Source organism: Herpailurus yagouaroundi, unplaced genomic scaffold, assembly GCF_014898765.1.
Source record: "Herpailurus yagouaroundi ecotype Mexico unplaced genomic scaffold, PumYag 253, whole genome shotgun sequence".
In the NCBI taxonomy this organism is placed as follows: domain Eukaryota; kingdom Metazoa; phylum Chordata; class Mammalia; order Carnivora; family Felidae; genus Herpailurus; species Herpailurus yagouaroundi.
In genome coordinates, this window is record NW_024412470.1 from 2107694 (window position 1) to 2128223 (window position 20530).

Below are 20530 nucleotides of genomic sequence, written 5' to 3' on the forward strand. Positions count from 1 at the left end.
AAAAATAATTACTAAAAAAACAAAGCAATAGTATGACACCACCTCCAGTAACTGTACTTTCATGCAGTTTTGTAGGTTTGTAAATATGGCTTATTTTTGCAAAGCATATATACTGCAAAATCCAGTTATAGCACAGTTGAAATCATAGGAAGTAAAATTACAAAAATGTAATATTTGAAATAATGAAGTAATGAAAAATATTTTTCATTATAAAAAGAATAATTATAATTAACACAATGAAATATAAAATTTATAAGTTAATTATCATAGACTATAATTGTAAATATGTAAGTGAAAAACTAATATTTTAATAATTACAGAACATAAATTATGTTGTATAAAATGAATATGGGATGCCTGGGTGGCTCAGTCGGTTAAGCAGCTAACTTTGGCTCAGGTCATGATCTCGCTGTTTGTGAGTTGGAGCCCCACATTGGACTTTGTGCTGGCACCTCAGAGCCTGGAGCCTGCTTCGGATTCTGTGCCTCCCTCTCTCTCTGACCCTCCCCTGCTCACACTCTGTGTCTTTCTCCCTCTCTCAAAAATAAATAAACATTAAAAACAAAAAGTAAAATGACTTCTCTGGTGATAGCATCGGATCCCCAGGCTAAGGGCTCAGTCCCACAAGACTCTCATTCCCCATCCCACCCAAACTGCAGATGTCAATTGCCAGTGGTATGTCCCCAGGTTACCCACAACTCCTGTCTAAGTTGGCTACAAATCAGAGATCCATAGGACCTCCTCCTGAGATCAGTCATTTGCTAGAACTGCTCAAGAACTCAGGAAAACTGGCTTATTATAAAAGGATACAACTCGGAAACGGTGGAAGAGATGCATAGTGCAAAGATGGGGCGGACCGGCCATCCCTCTGGTACCTCCATGTGTTCAGCAACCCAGAAAATCTCTATAAATTGAGGAATTTTTATGGAATCTTTCTTAAAAGGAAGCTCGATTAGATCTTTGACCATTAATGATCAACTCAAACTTCTAACCCTTCTCCCCTCCACAGAGGACAGGTGGAGCCTCTCCACAGAGCCCCTCCACAGAGGCAGAGGGGTGGAGCTAAAAGTCCCAATCTTCTAATCACATGATTGGTTCCCCTGGTAGCTAGTCCCCATCCTCATTAGCATTCATTAGTCATCACACTAACATGCAAAAACACACCCCTTTGAGGAAATTTCTAGGGTTGTGGAATGGGGTGTTGGGGAAGGGCCAAAGAGTGCTCTGGGGGTGTTAGGAGGTCTCCTTGGGCCAAAGGAGTGCTCTGGGGTGTTAGGAGGCCTCCTTGGCTCAGAGTATAGCCCTGCAGATAGCATGCATGTGTCTCTATTTATGTGAACTGGTTTAGTTTTTGTTGTTTGTTTTGGCAGTGTTGGTCAGTTGTAGGACCCCTTACTGCTTTCATACTCTACTCTTTCTTAGAGGTCTGCAGCCAAGATAACATTCCTGTGCATTTCCTCATTTAGTCCTACCTCCTCAGCCACTCCCGCGGGTGGTTTAGGAAATCTGCCACAGTCAAGTTTTGCTCTACAATCTTCTTATGAGCAAGGAGGGCATTACTGTTTTTCCTCCTCAGAGTATGCCACCTCTTTTTACAAATTTTGCATCTGGCAGTCTCAGTCTGAAAGCTGCATCTTGAGGTATCTTGTCTCCATGACATCTCTAATTCTGGTTGAATTTTCACTCCTCTTGGTGGCCCTTCTTCATATATATTACCCTTAAGTGTTTCTGATTTTACCGATGATAGGGTTTCCTTTTATTTTCTTATTGCCTTTCTTTTCTTAAGGAAGTTTAAGAGAGGAATGGGTAGAGATAAATTTGCTCCTATCTCAAAATTGGAAATATACAGTTAACTTTCTAAAATAAATCACAATTTATTTCCTTTCTGTTACATATGCAGTGTTATATATACAACGAAAGTAAGCTATAGGGTACCATAGAGGAAGCACAGAAGAGGAACATCTAAGGCAAAAGTGACTAGTGTGGGTCAGAGTAGGAGGGGGAGCCTAGGGGTTAGGGACATCTCTCAGAGGCTGTGAAGCTGAACCCTGAAGGTTGTGTAGAAATTAGGACGTTAGCACAGGAAATGTCACTGAGGTTGATGCGTGGAAGATGAGAGAAGGATCAGCTAAAGATAAATCCAGACAGTTGAGCAGGAACCACACCATAACAGGGCGTTTTGGGCCATATTGAAGAGTTTGACTGCTTTTCTGAGAACATCAGAGTAGATGTCCCTTTTAAGAACAGCGGCAGAATGATTATATGTGTGTGTTGCCACTCATGTTTGATTGTATTTTTCACAATAGTTATATTTAAGTAGCCTGGTGAGTATTAAAAGCATCATCAGGGTCATTAATTTTATAGAGATAGTATTCTTTTCCTTCTCATAGAAGAACATATGATATATTTGTTTGGATTATTTCTTCACAGTTTTTTGTTCTTTTTTTCATTGAAAATAATTAGAATCAGGCCTCTAGTTACCTTTTTCTGCATAACAAATTACATGTAAAGTAGCTTAAACTAATGCACACTTATTAGCTCATCATTCTGTCAGCCAGGAGTCTGGGAAGGGCTCCTGGCCAGGACTCAAGTCTCTTGTGATTCTGCAGTCAAACTGTCAGTCATACAAGAGCTCAGCTGGGGACAATCCTCAGTCACACGGGCCTCAACTATTCCGGCTGTTGCACTGGCGTCCCTTGGTTTCTTGCCAAATGGGCTTCCCTGTAGGGCAGCTGATAACATGGGAATTGGCAAGTGAACAAGAAGACACAAGAAAACATGAAGACAGAAGCCACATTCTTTTGATAACCTAATATCAGATGTGACGTCTCATCAGCTGTATTCTCTTCATGGGAAGCAAGAGACTGGGTCCATCCTACACTTACAGGGTGGGGATTACACAAAGGGATGAACACAAGAGTGGGGATTGTTAGAGACCCTCTTACAGCATGCTTTCCACACTGTGCTTTGCATATAGAATTTGTTCAATAAACATGTTAATTTTCAGCATTTTGCCTTGGACAAAAGTTACCCTACCATTTACTTACGGCAGTATTTTTAAGTGATGTCTTTTCAAGATTATATTTCAACTTTAATATTGTATCAGAGCAATTATGATGTATCCTGATTTCTCATACCATCAAGGATTAAAATGTATAGTTTCTGGGTTTTCTAAAAGAAAATAAAAGATCTAGTGCATTCCTCTATCTTTGGGTGGGGTAAAATTTATAGAACAAAAGTTAATAAAATGTATTTTACATCAGAATATTTTTAATGTTTGTTTATTTTTGAAAGAGACAGACAGAGAGAGAGACAAAGTGTGAGTGGGGGAGGGGCAGAGAGCAAGGGAGACACAGAATCCAAAGCAGGCTCCAGGCTCTGAGCTGTCCGCACAGAGCCCAACATGGGGCTTGAACCCACAAACTGATATCACGACCTGAGCTGAAGTCGGATCTTTAACCAACTGAGCCACCTTGGTGCCCCTACATCAGAATATGCTTGATTTGAATTATGTAGAATATCAGACAGCATTAGGCTTACCTCTAGTTTATCTGCTGTTTTATTACTAGAAATTTTTTATTATATAGTTAATAGTAAAAAAATTTATGTTAAAGTATACAAAAATATTTTTTTGTAACTAAGAGCAGACATCACAAAGGTAAATGAAATTGATTAATTTGAAATTGGCAGACATGTTCCTTTGTAATATCTAGCCTGATATACAAAAACTTGCCCCAGATTATGAGTAAGAAAATTATAGAATGAAATTAAAAATTAGCTACAGAGTTACAGATTGGTAGCATTAATAAAACATTATTAGCTTGAATTACAGAATACTGACTTTTTTTGGACAGAAATTTAAGCTAGGAGTAATATATTTCCCCAATTTTAATTCTTCAAGGTAGATTTTGGTGGTTAACACTCTGCAACAATAGCACTGTTTTGAACATTAATTTGTCATTCATCAAAGTGAATCAAAATCTTTCAGCATGTTGATTTTGTACAGCATGGTTTGGCTACAAAGATTTTCATGGCTGTTATTCTTTCCTATCTTTTAAAGTATCATGGGAGGTTTTTTTTAAAGCATATATTTATTTTGATTTTTTTGTAATAGCTTTATTGAGATCCAATTAATATCCCATTCCGTTTATCCATTTAAAGTGCAATGTTCCTTAGTGCTTAGTTTATTCACAAAATTGTGCAACTATCACCACAATCAATTTAAAACATTTTTATTATCTTAAAAAGAAATCCTGTGCCCTTTAGCAGTCACCTCCCCATTTTTCCCAACCCCGCTCAGCCCTAATCTATGTGTTACCTCTAGAGACTTGCGTTTGTGCTCATTTCATATAAATTGAATCTTACAGTGTGGTTTTTTGTTCTTGTTTTTTTTTTTTGACTGGTTTCTTTCACTTCGCCTGATGTTTTTAAGGTTCATCTCTTTTGTTGCATATAACAATACTACCTTTCTTTTCCTTGCTAATTAATATATCATTCTATGGATAAACCACATATTACTTATCCATTTATCACTCGATGGACATTTGAGTTGTTTCCACTTTTTGACTATCATAAATAATGATGCTATGAACCTTTATACACAAGTTTTTGTTTAGACATAGGTTTCTATTGCTCTTGGGTACCTCATGAAAGCTGTAGGGAAACAAGTTTAAGAACTGAGTAGTTAGGAACATTGACTTTGGAATCAGATTGATGTGGATTACTCATGCCACTTTCTAGTAGTGTGAACTTGAGCGAGTGACTTAATCTTACAGAAATTAGGTTTCTTCATCTGCACATTGGAGCAGCAGTCTTTACTTTGCAGCATTTCTGTGAGGCACACAGTACATGAAACACTGATCATATATTTGACACTCAACAAATAACAGCTATTATCATGAAGGACAAAGTAGAAAGAAAAAGCAAATGTTTGTAAACATGTAATTCCCTATAATGTTATAAAAAAGCATTCAATTTTATATTAGGCTTTTTTTAAGTCAAAGTAAATAAACATTTTAAACTAGCTTGTGTATTTTAAGGAATTATAGAGGGGCGCCTGGGTGGCTCAGTTGGTTGACCTTCCCACTCTTGATTTTGACTCAGGTCATAATACCAGGGTCGTGGGATAAAGTCTTGCGTCAGGCTCTGCACTGAGCCTGCTTAAGATTCTCTCTCTTTCCCTCTTCCCTCGCATTCTTTCTCTCTCTAAAATCAAATCAAATCAAATAAATAAATTTATAGAAACACTAATTGCTGAGTACAATCTAAATCATCAGTGCCTTAAATCATGGCTAAAAATTATCTTTCAGAGAGCTGGAAGGAAAAGCAAAGAATGGAACATAGTACAAAGTTGGGAAAGATGAAATAAATGAATGCATAACATCTCTTTTTTAATGTTTTATTTACTCATTTTGAGAGAGAGAGAGAGAAAGAGAGAGAGCACAAGCAGGAGAGGGGAAGAGAGAGAGGGAGAGAGAATCCCAAGCAGGCTCCATGCTGCCAGCACAGAACCCAGTGCAGGGCTCAGTCCCACAAACTGTGAGATCATGACCTGAGCTGAGATCAAGAGTCAGGCGCTTAACTGACTGAGCCACCCAGGCACCCCACAACTTACCTTTTTTTTAAAAAAAACTTATTTTACCTTTTTAAAGGAAAAAGGAAAATATATCAACATAATACATGCATATTATTAGATATATTGCCTATCACCAAATGTTTATAATAGATAAAAGAATTGCTTTGCCATATCCTTACTAGATTCCTAGTTTTAACCACATTTTTCTTTCAGTTATTTTTTTACACCAACTGTTTCTAAACTATATACTTATTTGATCTTTTAAATCACTTTCACATAATATGGTAAATGAGGATTTAACTCCTGTATTCTTTTCATCTCCATTTCCATCTATTTTTAGATAAATCAGTATCAGTGTTTACATGATCATGATTACAGAAGTAGAGTTCCTTACAAAGGCAATTAATGTAGGATGAATATATTTACTTTATTCCATTTTTTTAATTAATTTCTATTTTTCTTATTTTTTTTTCTTCTTTCCCTATATGCAAATTATATCTGCCATTGATTGTTTTCCAGGTATTCTATCCTATTAGGAAATTCATTAAGTCCCCTTTCCTCTGGGGCCTGCCCTCTTTGTCCTCTCCATCATCCTGTTCCAAACAGACCACATTTTCTTTAGACATGATGCAGATTTATTGAGAAGACATCTCTTAACTTTCTTTTACATGGGCTGAATTCACTATTTTGTGGATCTGTGATATCTTTTTATGATTTATTTTCTTTTTTTTGGAATAACTGCTATACTAATGTGCATGTAAGACAATTTTGGAAGTCCTTGCTTGTTTTAAATATGTCTTCTTCTTTTTTTTTTTTTTTAAGTTTATTTCTCTTGAGAGAGTATGTAAAGGAGGAGCAAAGAGAGAAGGAGACACAGAGAGAGTTCCAATCAGGCTTTGCACTGCTAGAGTGGAGCCCAATGTGGGGCTCGAACTCACAAACCATGAGATCATGGCCTGAGCTGATACCAAGAGTTGGACGCTCAACTGACTGAGCCACCCAGGCTCTCCTAAATATGTCTTGTTCTATCCTGATACTTCATTAGTAGTTTGACTGGATAAAACATCCTAGATTGTAGATCATTTGCCCTTGGAGTTTTGAAGACAAATGGTCCATTGTTTTACAGTATATTCAAAATTGCTAACTACTCATTCATCTGTTTCTCCTTCCTTTGAAAGTGATCTATTTTTTTTCAATGCGTGTTAGTTCAAGCCCACAAAGAAGCAACTACTAAGATGTAACCAGATGTATAGGATGTACTGGAGGTTTATTGGAGGGAAGAAGCAGGAGAAGGTGGAGAAAACCTTTAGTCTAAAATATCAGTGTGACACATATGAAAAGCAAGAGAGAAAGAAAAAACATTGGGAAGAGATTGGGACTGCAGTACATTTTCAAGAAGGGCTAATGGGCTGTTCACAAGACAAAGTTACCCTTTGGAGGAGTCTGCTGTCTTGCCAGAATAATCCTACCTCAGTCACTGGCTGAGAGAGGTGTGACCTTGCTATGATCATGTTGGTGGATTCAGTAGTACATTTTTTATGGCCATTGTAGGTTATTTTGAATTTTTTCCCCTAAAGCTTTTGCAATTTTTCAGAATTAGGACTTGTATGGGTATTTTGCACCCATTGTTCTGAGCAACCAATGGATCCTGTAGTTCTAAGATCTTTTCTTACATTATTTCTAAGATAATTTCTTCACTTCTGTTTTCTTCTATTCTTTCTCCATGTGGTTCTTATTGGTTGGATGTTGGACCTCCAGAAGTAATGTGCTAATAAGCTCTTAAACCTTTCTGCCCCTACTCCCTTCAACTTGGGCCTTTGTTTTTCCATTCTATATTTGTGAGAGGCTTCCTTCCTACCCTACTGAAAGTTTTATTTTAGCAGTAATTTTTAACTTTCAGTAAATATTGCTACTGTTTGGATCATTTCTTCTTTCATAGCATTCTGTTCTTATTAATGAAATATCTCATATTCCTCTAAAAGTGCTAGCACAGTTAAGGTGTTGGCAGGAAGGAGAATCCACCTCAGGATTTATTTCTCAAATAAGGGGAGTTAAATGAAAGGGTGGTTTCAGAAATACAGGCAGGGTTAAGGGCACAGTAAAGGATGATTTGGCATTCAGAGACTGGCAACACTGGGCTGTTGCTACTGCCAGGGCCAAAGGGTTCAGATGAAGCAATAGCATTCATGGTAATGGGAAGAGCCAAGGGGAAGTTTACGAGCTCCACCCCTGCCACGACCCACACTAGTTAAGGAATGCAGTTCTTGCCAGAAGAGTGTGACAGCCACGGGGAGAGGGAAATGAGATAAAAATACCCCCAGTTTCCTCCTGCTGAACTTTAGTCTTCTGCTAGACTAAATCCAGCTGAAAATAGCCAAAATAATACAGTTGGTAGAGCTTAGCCTTTTGGGTAGTAGTGCAAGGCACAGAAGTGGGTAGAATGAATTGGGGGTGTAGCAAATGAAAGGTAATCAGCATAGGTAATAAGATGAGTTTAGAGTTTTATTCAGTTTCTGTGTTCTCAGTTTCCTCCAGGGTATTTTTAGTTTTTCTTCTTTTTTTTTTTTTTCACTTTTATACTAGAATTGATCCTCACACAAATGTGGAGGGGGGGATGTGGGGGAGTGTGTGTGTGTGTGTTTATACTTGAGGGTGATCAGCATCAATACATAAGCAGATTTTGTTGACCGGTAGGTTTTATTTGCTTTTCAAGTGATGAGTCAGGGAGCCGGTTCCTTTTACTAGGGGATGACCAAATGCCAGTATGTGGAGGTCTTTCTTTTAGGCTATGTAGTTTCTCCAAAGAAACTTCTGTTGCTTTATTGAGGGAGTAGGTGTTATAGCTGCAATTGCATGAGGGTGAGAGAAGGTTTCTTGTGCCTCGCACCCACCAGGTACTATATTCTAAGCCCTATGCTTTTTCTCTAGTTTCTTCAGAGAGCACGACTTGGATCTTTCACCTAAAGTGATTGAAACCTGGATGCTGGCACGCCAGTGTATATGTGCTGAAGAAACAAAAGCATGTGGCCGTTGTAGATAAGTAGCTCATGGATAAATGCTACATCGTAGTAGAACTGAGATGGGATTCTAGATCTTATGATGTCAAGGATAGTGCACTTTCTACTATCTTACACTATTTTTTGTGTATGCAAAACTAATGAAATGATAGAAAGATCTTAGGAAGTAAAAGTCCCTCATTTGGGGGCGTCTGGGTGGCTCAGTTGGTTGAGCCACTGACTTCAGCTCAGGTCATGATCTCACGGTTTGTGGTTTTGAGCCCCGCGTCACGCTCTGTGCGTCAGGCTCAGAGCCTGGAGCCTACTTCAGATTCTGTGTCGCCCTCTGTCTCTGCCCCTCCCCAACTTGTGCTCTGTGTGTCTCTCTCAAAAATAAATAAACATTAAAAAAAAATTTTTTTTAAGTTCCTTATTTGGACTACATTTGGTGCATAAATTCTGGATGCCTCTATTCGTGGTGAACATTAACCAAAAAATCTGCATCCAGAATAAAACAACCTGGCATATTAGGTGTTAGAAAAAAGGGAAAAAATTAAGGCAAACAGGTAGATTACAGTGCAACATGAAAAACATATTTCCAATAATTAGAGCTATTTGGGAAAGCCTGACTTGTGAGGTATGAAACGTCTGATAGAAAGATTCAACTAAAAATGACTTGCGGAGAAAGGATTTCTGAATTTGATGAGAAACTAGAAGATTTCCAATTTCCCTTTAAATCTGATATATTTGTTTAACCTGGTGATATATTTAAATTTTTTTTTAAATATTTACTTATTTTTAAGAGAGAGAGAGAGAGAGAGAGAGAGAGAGAGAGAGCAAGCGCTCACGCGCACTCGCATGAGTGGGGGAGGGACAGAGAGAGGGAGACACAGAATCTGAAGCAGGCTCCAGGCTCTGAGCTGTTAGCACAGAGCCCGACGCGGGGCCCGAACTCAGGGACCATGAGATCATGACCTGAGCCAAAGTCGGACGCTTAGCTGGCTGAGCCACCCAGGCATCCCTAACCTGGTAATACATTTAAAAGGCACAAATCTATATATTTATTTATCTCAAAACCCAGAGTACTTTGAATTTTATAAATTTATAAACTGCTAGAAGAATTTAAATGAAACTTATCTATGGCATAAGGGATTCACGATAAAGTATATGGTATAAAATTATCACTTACCGTGACCCTGTGACCAAGATGGATACGATAATACATGTAAATCAAGATATATATGTAGATATATATATGCACATATTATTATTATGTATTTAAAACCCTCAATCTAAAGTCTATCATAAAAATTTAAAAATATTTATAGTACTAAATATATTATTGAAATACATACTCCTGAAACATAAAAGCTGCCTTGCATTCCCATTGGTAGAAAAAGTTTTCCCAGAGGTGACAGCACCGTCTCAAATCACTAAATTGAGTCCTTCATAGTTTTAGAGAAGAATGACTAATGGATTTATCCTTAATAGGACCATCATTCTAATTTTAATATTATATTTAAAAGTTCTTGGATTCATTGACATGCTTGCCAAAATACTAAATCGGAGAAGGAATGGCTATGAAAATGCTTTTTTGACTTTTATGAAATGACACGTGTGTAAAAACAGCCTCCAGTTGTTTCAGGATCCCTGCGCAGCTCTTCTGTATTGATATGAGCTGGGCCGTGTGCTTGGTTTCCTTGGTTATTCCGAAATCCATACGTCCACACTCTTAACATGGCATATTAAAAACTGACTTTCTGGGGGCGCCTGGGTGGCGCAGTCGGTTAAGCGTCCGACTTCAGCCAGGTCACGATCTCGCGGTCCGGGAGTTCGAGCCCCGCGTCGGGCTCTGGGCTGATGGCTCAGAGCCTGGAGCCTGTTTCCGATTCTGTGTCTCCCTCTCTCTCTGCCCCTCCCCCGTTCATGCTCTGTCTCTCTGTCCCCAAAATAAATAAACGTTGAAAAAAAAAATTTTAAAAACTGACTTTCTGTTCTTTGCCTATTGCTATTATTTACATGTGAACAACTTCCAGTTGAACAATGAGAAATTCTTGGTTTCTAAACCTCGGAGTTCCTCTCTCTATGTTGTATTTCCTGTTAAACTATCAGTGTTTGTTCCCAATGAAGATGGTCACCATCCAGAACTCACAGCTAACAGCTTGCCGTTTCAAAATATTTATATCAATATTTGTGTTAAATGCTGTCTTTGTAGTCTGCCAATTTGCATTTGTTTTCAAGGATAAAGCAAAAAATGTGGAGTGATTTTTATGAATATTCATCTAGTTTCTAGGAAACTCAATTCGAAAGATTTGAGCATAATCTCTCATCTTTATAGTGGTTATCTGGGACCCTCAATATGACCACCATTATACTGTTTAAGTAATCTTTCTCTGGCATAAAAACATACAGAGTCAACACATGTGTTAGGCTAATGACAAAACTGAAGAACATTGAGATCATTTAACATTGTGTATCAGGGAAAACACAATACTAAAGAGATTTCTAGTTCTCTGGAGTTGAAGACTTAATACATTAAACTATCTAGGCAGCACATTTCCAATTGTGCTTTAATTGACAAAGAAATAGAAACATGAGGGCAATAAGCATGTCTTCTCAGACTGGTAACATCACAACCCCCCGAAATCAAAGTAGGAGCTATTAGAGTAAAAACCTACAAAGTAGTGTTGGTATTGGCCTTCTGTATGCTGTCACATGTGGATTCTTCAGAACTTGTACCAACTTCATTTTAAAGTTAGAATTAGGGGCGCCTGGGTGGCTCAGTCGGTTGAGCGTCCGACTTCTGCTCAGGTCATGATCTCGCGGTCTGTGAGTTCGAGCCCCGCGTCGGGCTCTGTGCTGACAGCTCGGAGCCTGGAGCCTGCTTCGGATACTGTGCCTCCCTCTCTCTCTGCCCCTCCCCCGCTCATGCTCTGTCTCTCTCTGTCAAAAATAAATAAACATTAAAAAAAATGAAAAAAATATGAAGTTAAAATTAATATGGGAAAATGCTAATGTAAGAAATAAGATCTGGAATATATGTAGTCTATCCATGTTGGGTACATACTTGGTAATAACTTCCTTTTTACACACATGCACAATGTAGACAAAAAGCATTATAACTGAGTGGTTAAGTGGTACAAAACATAAAAGAAATATTTAATTACAGACTCATCAAGAATTTCTGGCTGTTAGTATATCACATCTATGTGTCTTTGGTAAATAACAATCACAGAAAGATCAATCTGGTATGTAGTAATCAGAAATGTCATGAGTATCAAGCTAAAAATTTATATGGACAAATTCAGACATTGTAAGCAATGACAAACTCAGTAAATAGACTAATCACAGTAAATTATATTTACTAAGCACCTATTGTGTGCATGCTGTTTTGTATGTTATCTATCTATACAAACTTTTTTGGGGATGTATATTATATTTTGAGGATGAAAAACTAAAACTCAGAGTTTAAGTAATTTGGGTAAGCTCATACAATTAGGTAGTGGTAGATTTGGAGATTAAACTCCGTATTTTTAAAAAATCAAAACAGATAGCCTCTTTGTACTTTTGAATTATTGCCAGTTGTATCAGTCATGTTTCAGTTGTGACATATAGCATCCCATTACAAACCTCTTAAGAATGAATTGCCTTCTCTGCTGCTGGGGGTAGAAAATGAGAAACTCACTTTCTTAGACTTTCTTGCGCTCAAGTACCATATGACTTGGTCATGCCCAATGAAATTAAGTATTAAAAGTAATAGAACTAAATGGGAATTTGACTATTGGAGGCAATTTTGTGTCAGATTAAAAACCATTATTATGTAGTGTTAAATATATTTTCAAATCCCTTCTGTTCTACCATGTGATATAGATCATTAACAATCGAGGCCGGGGATATTAATTGAAATAGTAGGTGCATTTCACAATATTGGTCTATGCTGCCTCCTTACCTCTTTCAGCAAATTTCTATGAGAAATAGATGAACTTGGACTAGACGTAGCTAGTCTGCAAGCAGAGATGGAAGGTATTTACTGCTTTGCTAAGGGAAGTGCTCTCTGTATGCAGTTTGTATTTAATGAGAGTCTTACCATTTGGAACCTTGTGGTATTGTAAAACCCAACTAGCCCTGTACTTCAAACTGATGTGGTTACTAACACTGGCTAGGTAGAGTAGGACCTTAGCTGGAGATAACCACCAGGCCTTGATATAGGCATGTGAGCCCAAGAAAAATATCAGAATAAAGATATTATCTTGTCTGATAATGGCTAAGAATTCAGACCAACCATCCTCATAACGACACCTAAACATCAAAGAGCTGTCAACATGGTAATTTACTGGTCAAAATGTGAAAAATGAGAACTCAGAGATATAAGTCTACAATCAAAAGCTGCTTTTGCCTTGAAGGCATTGGCCTATCTGAAAGAACATTTGCCTAACTTTAAAAATAAATGGAAAGGAAGGAAAGAAGGAAGCAAGGAGAGAAGGAAGGAAGGAAGGAAGGAAGGAAAGGAAGGAAGGAGGAAAGGAAAGAAGGAGGGAAGGAGGGAAGGAAGCAAGGAAGGAAGTACTGTGCTTTTGGTAGCCTTGCAGGATCAAGAGTAAAACAAATTCTAAGTCAGGGCAACCAAAGGTAGGAATTCTGATTAACCTCCCCTTGTTCGTTCATCCAAAATCCACAAAAGTCTTAACCTTTGAGTAAGTGGAAACAAAATAGCCTAATGAGAGATTTGCAGTCAGACTGCTACTTACCTGAGCAATTCAGGGAATCTCAAGTCTTGAATTTGAACACAGAAGCTCCTAAAGTAATACTGACCAAGGAAGCTGGCAAAATCTTATGAAAAGCCTAAGAGAGGATGCCATATCTCTAAGCCTACAATTCTTACAAATCAGTTTTCAAATGCATTGACTTGCATAGTGAAAGTACCAGGGACTTAGGAAAAGAGGAAATCATGAATGAGAAGTAGTAAGTAAATAAATGAGTAAGTAAGTAAGTAAATAAATAAATAAATAAAACAGGATCACAAAGGTTTAGTATTGGAATTATCAGAATCAGACTATATGCCAGCCAAATTTATTATATTTAAAGAATAAAATCCAAGCTAGAAAAATTTGTCAGATTGGTGAATTGCAGTCTTGCAACCCAGTCTATTGTTTTGGATGAATAGAAGCCCTGGAGGGTAAAGACTGAGTAAGTAGCCGAGCATAGAAGCCAGTATCTAAGGCCATAAATCTGTAGGCCTGAAAACTACGTCTAGGCAAGATCCTTGGTTGTGGTTACTTGCTCATGGAAACTGACCAGAAGTGAAGAAACCATAAGCCTCTGTATTGTCCAGGGTGCTTGCTGCTAAAGGAATTCTAACCTGGCCGGCTGCAGCCTACCCTCAAGCTTACATGAGGTTCCTAAATTTGTACCAACAGGCTGTTAGTGGGCCACCAGAGTGGTGCAGTCCCCCGGAAGTTTATCGTCTCCAATGCCTACTTCATGTGTGGTCATGGAGTATAGTAGACCAGGAATATTCTGTTGGTCTGCTCAAGGAACTACACCGCCAGTAGAGACGCTTCACTATACCTATGTAAAAGGATTTAACGCTTGCTAGGGATCAGTAACTGCTGTTTCTTGCCCATTTTCCATTTATCCTAATGAAAGGTTGTTACTGTGTTTAATTCAATCCTTCTCTACCATTGAGTGCTGGATGTGTTGAAGGAAGATAATTTGTAAGTTAGTTTAGTTGACAGAGATACCCAGACCTGATGGACAGGTCTGCCCATGACTTTAAGGTGAAACATGCTGAGCTTTTATTTTTTTCTGTGATTATATTTATCGATAATTTCTTTTTTGATTTCTTTGTATGACTTTAAAAAGAGTCACCCATATTTCTTTTGGTATTGTAGGGTGTCTTCTGTAGCTTTCAATATTGAATCCAATGGAATCTACTTAATATAAGGAGTAAATCTGAAATTTGGCTTAAGATTTTTTAAATGGGTAACAGGTTATTGCAAAAGTATTTATTAAGTAATTCAATTATCTTTCACTAGTAAGTGTCATCTAGTAACATACTAAGTCCTCACATGTACCCAGGTATATCTTTTGAGTGTTGATGCCATTTGATTTATCTGTCTCTTATAATGCTGTATAGTATTACATGGCTTAAGTACCTATTTTGGTATTTCAGAAGATGCTGAGCTATTTTCGTTCTTCAGAAGATGCTGTGGCTCTTTTTTCTTAATTTTCATCCAACTAAATTATAAATCATTTTAGTATGTCTCAAAAATATCAAATTAGAATTCTAAATGGATTTAAATTTGTAGAATAGAACAGGGGAAAATAATACTTTCATAATTTGAGTTATCCTATTAAGGAATGAAGTATATCTCTTCATTTATGTGGACATTTAAAAAATGTTCATCAGTAAAATTTTATTATTTTCTTAATACAAGGTCTACATATTTTTTACTAACTTTTTTTTCCTTGGAATTTCGTACTTTTATGTTATATTTGCTAATGGTGTGTTCTCTTCCATATTCTAAGTTACTGTGTTTTTTTTTTTTATTTTAATTCCAGTGTGGTTAACATACAGTGTTAGAGTAGTTTCAAGTGTACAATGTAGTGCATCAGCAATTCCATATATCACTCAGTGCTCCTCAAGAGAGGTGTACTCTTAATCCCCTTCACCTCTGTCACCCATCCCGTCCACCCACCTCCCTTCTTGTAACCATCTGTTTGTTCTCTATACCTAAGAGTCTGTTTTTTGGTTTGTCTCTTTTTTCCCCCACTTTGTTCTTTTGTTTTGTTTCTTAAATCCCACATATGAGTGAGATCATATGGTATTTGTCTTTCTCTGACTTATTTCGCTTAGCATAATACTCTTTAAGCAGAAGGCACAGTCCTTTTTTTTTTAATGTTTATTTTTGAGAGAGAGAGAGAGAGAGAGTGAGAGTGGGTGTGAGCAAGGGAGGGTCAGAGAGAGAGGGAGACACAGAATCTGAGGCAGGCTCCAGGCTCGACATGGGACTCGAACTCACCTCGTCACCTGAGATGAGGTCAGACACTTAACCCACTGAACCACCCAGGTGTCCCTCACTTAGCATAATACTCTAATACTTTCTGGATCCATCCATGTTGTTCAAAATGGCAAGATTTCATTCCTTTTTTTGGCTGAATAATACTACATTGTGTGGGTGTGGGTGTGTGGGTGTCACATCATTTTTATTCACTCATCTACCAGTGGACACTTGGCTGCTTCCATAATTTGGCCATTGTAAATAATGCTGCTATAAACATAGGGTGCATATATCCCTTCGAATTAGTGTTTTCATATTCTTTGGGTAGACACACAGTGATGCAATTACTGGTGGTGCAATTATAGGGTGCTTCTATTTTTAATTTTTTGAGGAACCTCCATACTGTCTCCACAGTGGTTCTACCAGTTTTCATTCCCACTAACAGTACAGGAGGATTCTTTTTCTCCACATCCTTGCCAACACTTATTTCTTGAGTTTTTGATTTTAGCTATTCTGACAGGTGTGAAGTGATATGTCATTGTGGTTTTGATTTGTATTTCCCTGATGATGAGTGATGTTGAGCATCTTTTCATATGTCTGTTGACCATCTGGATGTCTTCATTGGAGAGGTGTTTGTTCATGTCTTTGGCCCATTTTTTAATTGGACTCTGTTGTTTTGCTTTGTTTTTTTTTTTTTTGGTGTTGAGTTGTATAAATTTTGTATGTTTTGAGTACTGGCCCTTTATAAGGTATGCCATTTGCAAATATATTTTCCCCTTACATAGGTTGCCTTTTAGTTTTTTTTTTTAATTGTTTCTTTAATTGTGCAGAAGCTTTTTATCCTGACTTAGTCTCAATAGTTTGTTTTTATTTCTCTTGCCTCAGGAGACATATCTAGAAAGATGTTGCTATGGCCAATGTCAGAGAAATTTCTGCCTGTGCTGTCTTCTAGGATTTTTACAGTTTCAGGTCTCACATTTAAGCCCTTAATCCATTTTGAGTTTATTTTTGTGTATGCTGGAAGAAAGTGTCCTAGTTTCATTTTTTTTGCATGTAACTGTCTGGTTTTCCCAACACTATTACTTGAAATATTGTCTTTTTTCCTTTGCATGTTCTTGCCTCCTTTGTTGAAGATTTACCATACATTTGTGGGTTGGTTTCTTGGCTTTATATTCTTTTCCATTTATCTATTTTTGTACCAATATCATACCATTTTGATTACTATAGCTCTATAATATAAATTAAAGTATGGAATTGTGATACCTCTAGTTTTGTTTTTCATTTTCAAGATTTCTTTGGGTATTTCGGGTCTTTTGTGGCTCCATACAAATTTTAGGATCGTTTGTTCTAGTTTGTGAAAATGCTATTAGTATTTTGATAGGAATTGCATTAAGTCTGTAGGTTACTTTGAGTACTATAGACAGTTTAACAGTATTTGTCCTAATCCATGAGCATGGAATAACTATTCATTTCTTTGTGTTGTTTTCAATTTCTATCATCACTGTGTTTTTTTTAATGTTTATTTTTGAGAGAGAGAGAGAGAGAGAGAGAGAGAGAGAGAGAGAGAGAGAGAATGCATGAGCAGGGGACGGGTAGAGAGAGAGGGAGACGGAGGATCCAAAGCAGGCTATGCACTGGCAGCAGGGAGCCTGATGCGGGCTGGAACCCATGAACTGTGAGATTATGTCCTGAGCTGAAGTCGGATGCTTAACCAACTGAGCCACCCAGGTGCCCCTCTTTCATCAGTGTTTTATAGTTTCCAGAGTACATGTCTTTCACCTCTTTGGTTAGGTTTATTCCTAGGTGTTTTATTATTTTTGATGCAACTGTGAATGAAATTTTTAAATTTCTCTTTCTGCTACTTTATTATTAGTATACAGGAATGCAGTGGATTTCTGTACATTGATTTTGTATCCTGTGACTTTACTGAATTTGTTTATCAGTTCTAATATTTTTTTGGTTGAGTCTTTCAGGTTTTCTATGTATAGTATCATGTCATCTGCAAATAGTAAAAGTTTTACTTTGTCCTTACCAATTCATATGACTTTTACCTATTTTTTGTTATTGTCAGATTGCTGTGGCTAGGATTTTCAGTACTATGTTGAATAAAAGTGGTGTGAGTGGAGATCCCTGTCTTGTTCCTGACCTCAGGGGAAAAGCTCTGTTTTTCTTCATTGGGTATGATGTTAGCTGTGGGTTTTTCATATATGACCTTTATTATGTTAAGGTGTGTTCCCTCTAAACTGACTTTGTGGAGGGTTTTTATCATGAATGAATGTTTTACTTTGTCAAATGCCTTTTCTATATTTATTGAAATGATCATATGGTTTTCATCCTTCTTGATGTGATGTATCATGTTGATAGATTCACAAATATTGAACCACCCTTGCATCCTAAGAATAAATCCCGCTTGATCATGGTGAATGACTTTTTTAATGTGTTGTTGGATTTGATTTGCTAATATTTTGAGGAATTTTGCATCTGTGTTCATCAGAGATATTGCCCTGTAGTTCTCTATTTTCTGTGGTGTCTTTCCTTATCTCATTTTGTTACCAAGGTAATACTGGCCTCATAGAATGCATTTGGAAATTTTCCTTCCTCATATTTTTTGGAAAAGTTTGAGAAAAATAGGTATTAACTCTTTTTTATTTTTTATTTTTACTTTTATTTTTTTTCAATATATGAAGTTTATTGTCAAATTGGTTTCCATACAACACCCAGTGCTCATCCCAAAAGGTGCCCTCCTCAATACCCATCACCCACCCTCTCCTCCCTCCCACCCCCATCAACCCTCAGTTTGTTCTCAGTTTTTAAGAGTCTCTTATGCTTTGGCTCTCTTCCACTCTAACCTCTTTTTTTTTTTTTTCCTTCCCCTCCCCCATGGGTTTCTGTTAAGTTTCTCAGGATCCACGTAAGAGTGAAACCATATGGTATCTGTCTTTCTCTGTATGGCTTATTTCACTTAGCATAACACTCTCCAGTTCCATCCATGTTGCTACAAAGGGCTATATTTCATTCTTTCTCATTGCCACGTAGTACTCCATTGTGTACATAAACCACAATTTCTTTATCCATTCATCAGCTGATGGACATTTAGGCTCTTTCCATAATTTGGCTATTGTTGAGAGTGCTGCTATAAACATTGGGGTACACGTGCCCCTATGCATCAGTTCTCCTGTATCCCTTGGGTAAATTTATTAACTCTTTTTTAAATGTTTGGTAGAATTACTCTCTGAAGCATCTGATCCTGGACTTTGGTTTATTCGGAGTTTTTTATTACTAACTCAATTTCATTGCTAGTAATTGGTCTATTCAAATTTTCCATGCCTTCCTGCTTCAGTTTGGTAGGTTATGTGTTTCTAGGAATGTATCTTTTTCTTCTATGTTGTACAATTTGTTGGAATATAATTTTTCATAATATTCCTTTAGGTCATTTATATTTCTGTGGTGTTATTTCTCCTCTTTCATTTGTGATTTTATGTGAGTCCCCTCTCTCTCTCTCTCTCTCTCTCTCTCTCTCTCTCTCTCTCTGTGTGTGTGTGTGTGTGTGTGTGTGTGTGTGTGTGTGTGTATTTTATGAGTCTGGTTAGAGGCTTCCTAATTTTGCTAATCTTTTCAAAGAACCAGCTCCTGGTTTCATTGATCAGTTCTCTCTCTCTATTTTTTAGTTTCTATGTCGTTTATTTCTGCTGTAATCTTTCTTATTTCCTTCCTTCTGCTAAGTTTGGGTTATGTTTATTTTTCTTTGTCTAACTACTTTAGGTGTAAAGTTAGGTTGTTTATTTGAGATTTTCCTTTCTTCTTGTGATAGGCCTATATTGCTTTAAACTTCCCTCTTAACTGCTTTTGCTGCATCCCATAGATTATGGACCATTGTGTTTTCATTTTGCTCCATGTAATTTTTTATTCTTTGATTTCTTGGTTGACCCATTCATTTATAGTAGCATGTTATTTAACCTCCAAATATCTGTGCTCTTTCCAGATTTTTTCCTGTGGTTGGTTTCTAGTTTCATAGTGTTATGATCAGAAAAGACACATGGTATGACTGTTCTTTTTGATTTTGTTGAAACTTGTTTTGTGGCCTAAAATTTGATCTATTTTGGAGAATGTTCCATGTGCAATTGTAAAGAATGTGTATTCTGCTGTATAGGGATGGAATGTTCGGAATATATCTGCTAAATCCATCTGGCCCAGTGTGTCATTCAAAGCCACTGCTTCCTTGTTGATTTTCTGTCTGGATGATCTGTCCATCAGTGTAGGTAGAGTGTTAAAGTCCCCTACTATTATTGGATTAGTATTGAATAGCTCCTTTATGTTTGTCATTAACTGTTTTATGTATTTGGGTGCTTGCATGTTAGGTGCATAAATATTTACAATTATTATATCTTCCTGTCAGACTGTCTACTTTGTTATCATGTAGTGTCTTTTTTTGTCTCTTATTACACTCTTTGATTTAAAGTCTATTTTGTCCAATGTAAGTATTGCTACCCAGGCTTTCCTTTGACATCCATTGTGCATGCCAAGTGTTTCTCTGTCCCCTCTCTTTCAATCTGCATGTGTCTTTAGGTCTGAAATGAGTCTCTTGTAGGCAGCATATAGATGGGTCTTGTTTTTTTATCCATTCTGTCACCCTGTGTCTTATGATTGGAGTATATTCAAAGTAATTATCAATTGGTATGTATTTATTTCCATTTTATTACTTGTTTTGTGGTTGTCTTTGTAGTTCTTCTCTGATCTTTTCTTGCCTCTTCTCTCTCATGGTTTTCTGGCTTTCTTTAGTGATATACTTGGTTTCCTTTCTCTTTATTTTTTGCATATTTATTACTGGTTTTTGATTTATGGTTACCATTAGGTTTGTATATAACAGTTTCTGCATGTAGCAATCTATGTTAAGTTGATGGTCGCTTAAGTTTGAACCCATCCTTTGCTCCTTTCCCCACCATATTGAAGGTATATGG

The 20530-nt window shown here is 37.2% G+C and overlaps 1 protein-coding gene across 4 annotated transcripts in view; it reads left to right on the forward strand.

The window, feature by feature from the left end:
• Positions 1-20530, forward strand: part of SPATA17 (spermatogenesis associated 17) — a 202159-nt gene that overhangs the window by 42107 nt on the left and 139522 nt on the right. The window lies entirely within an intron of this gene.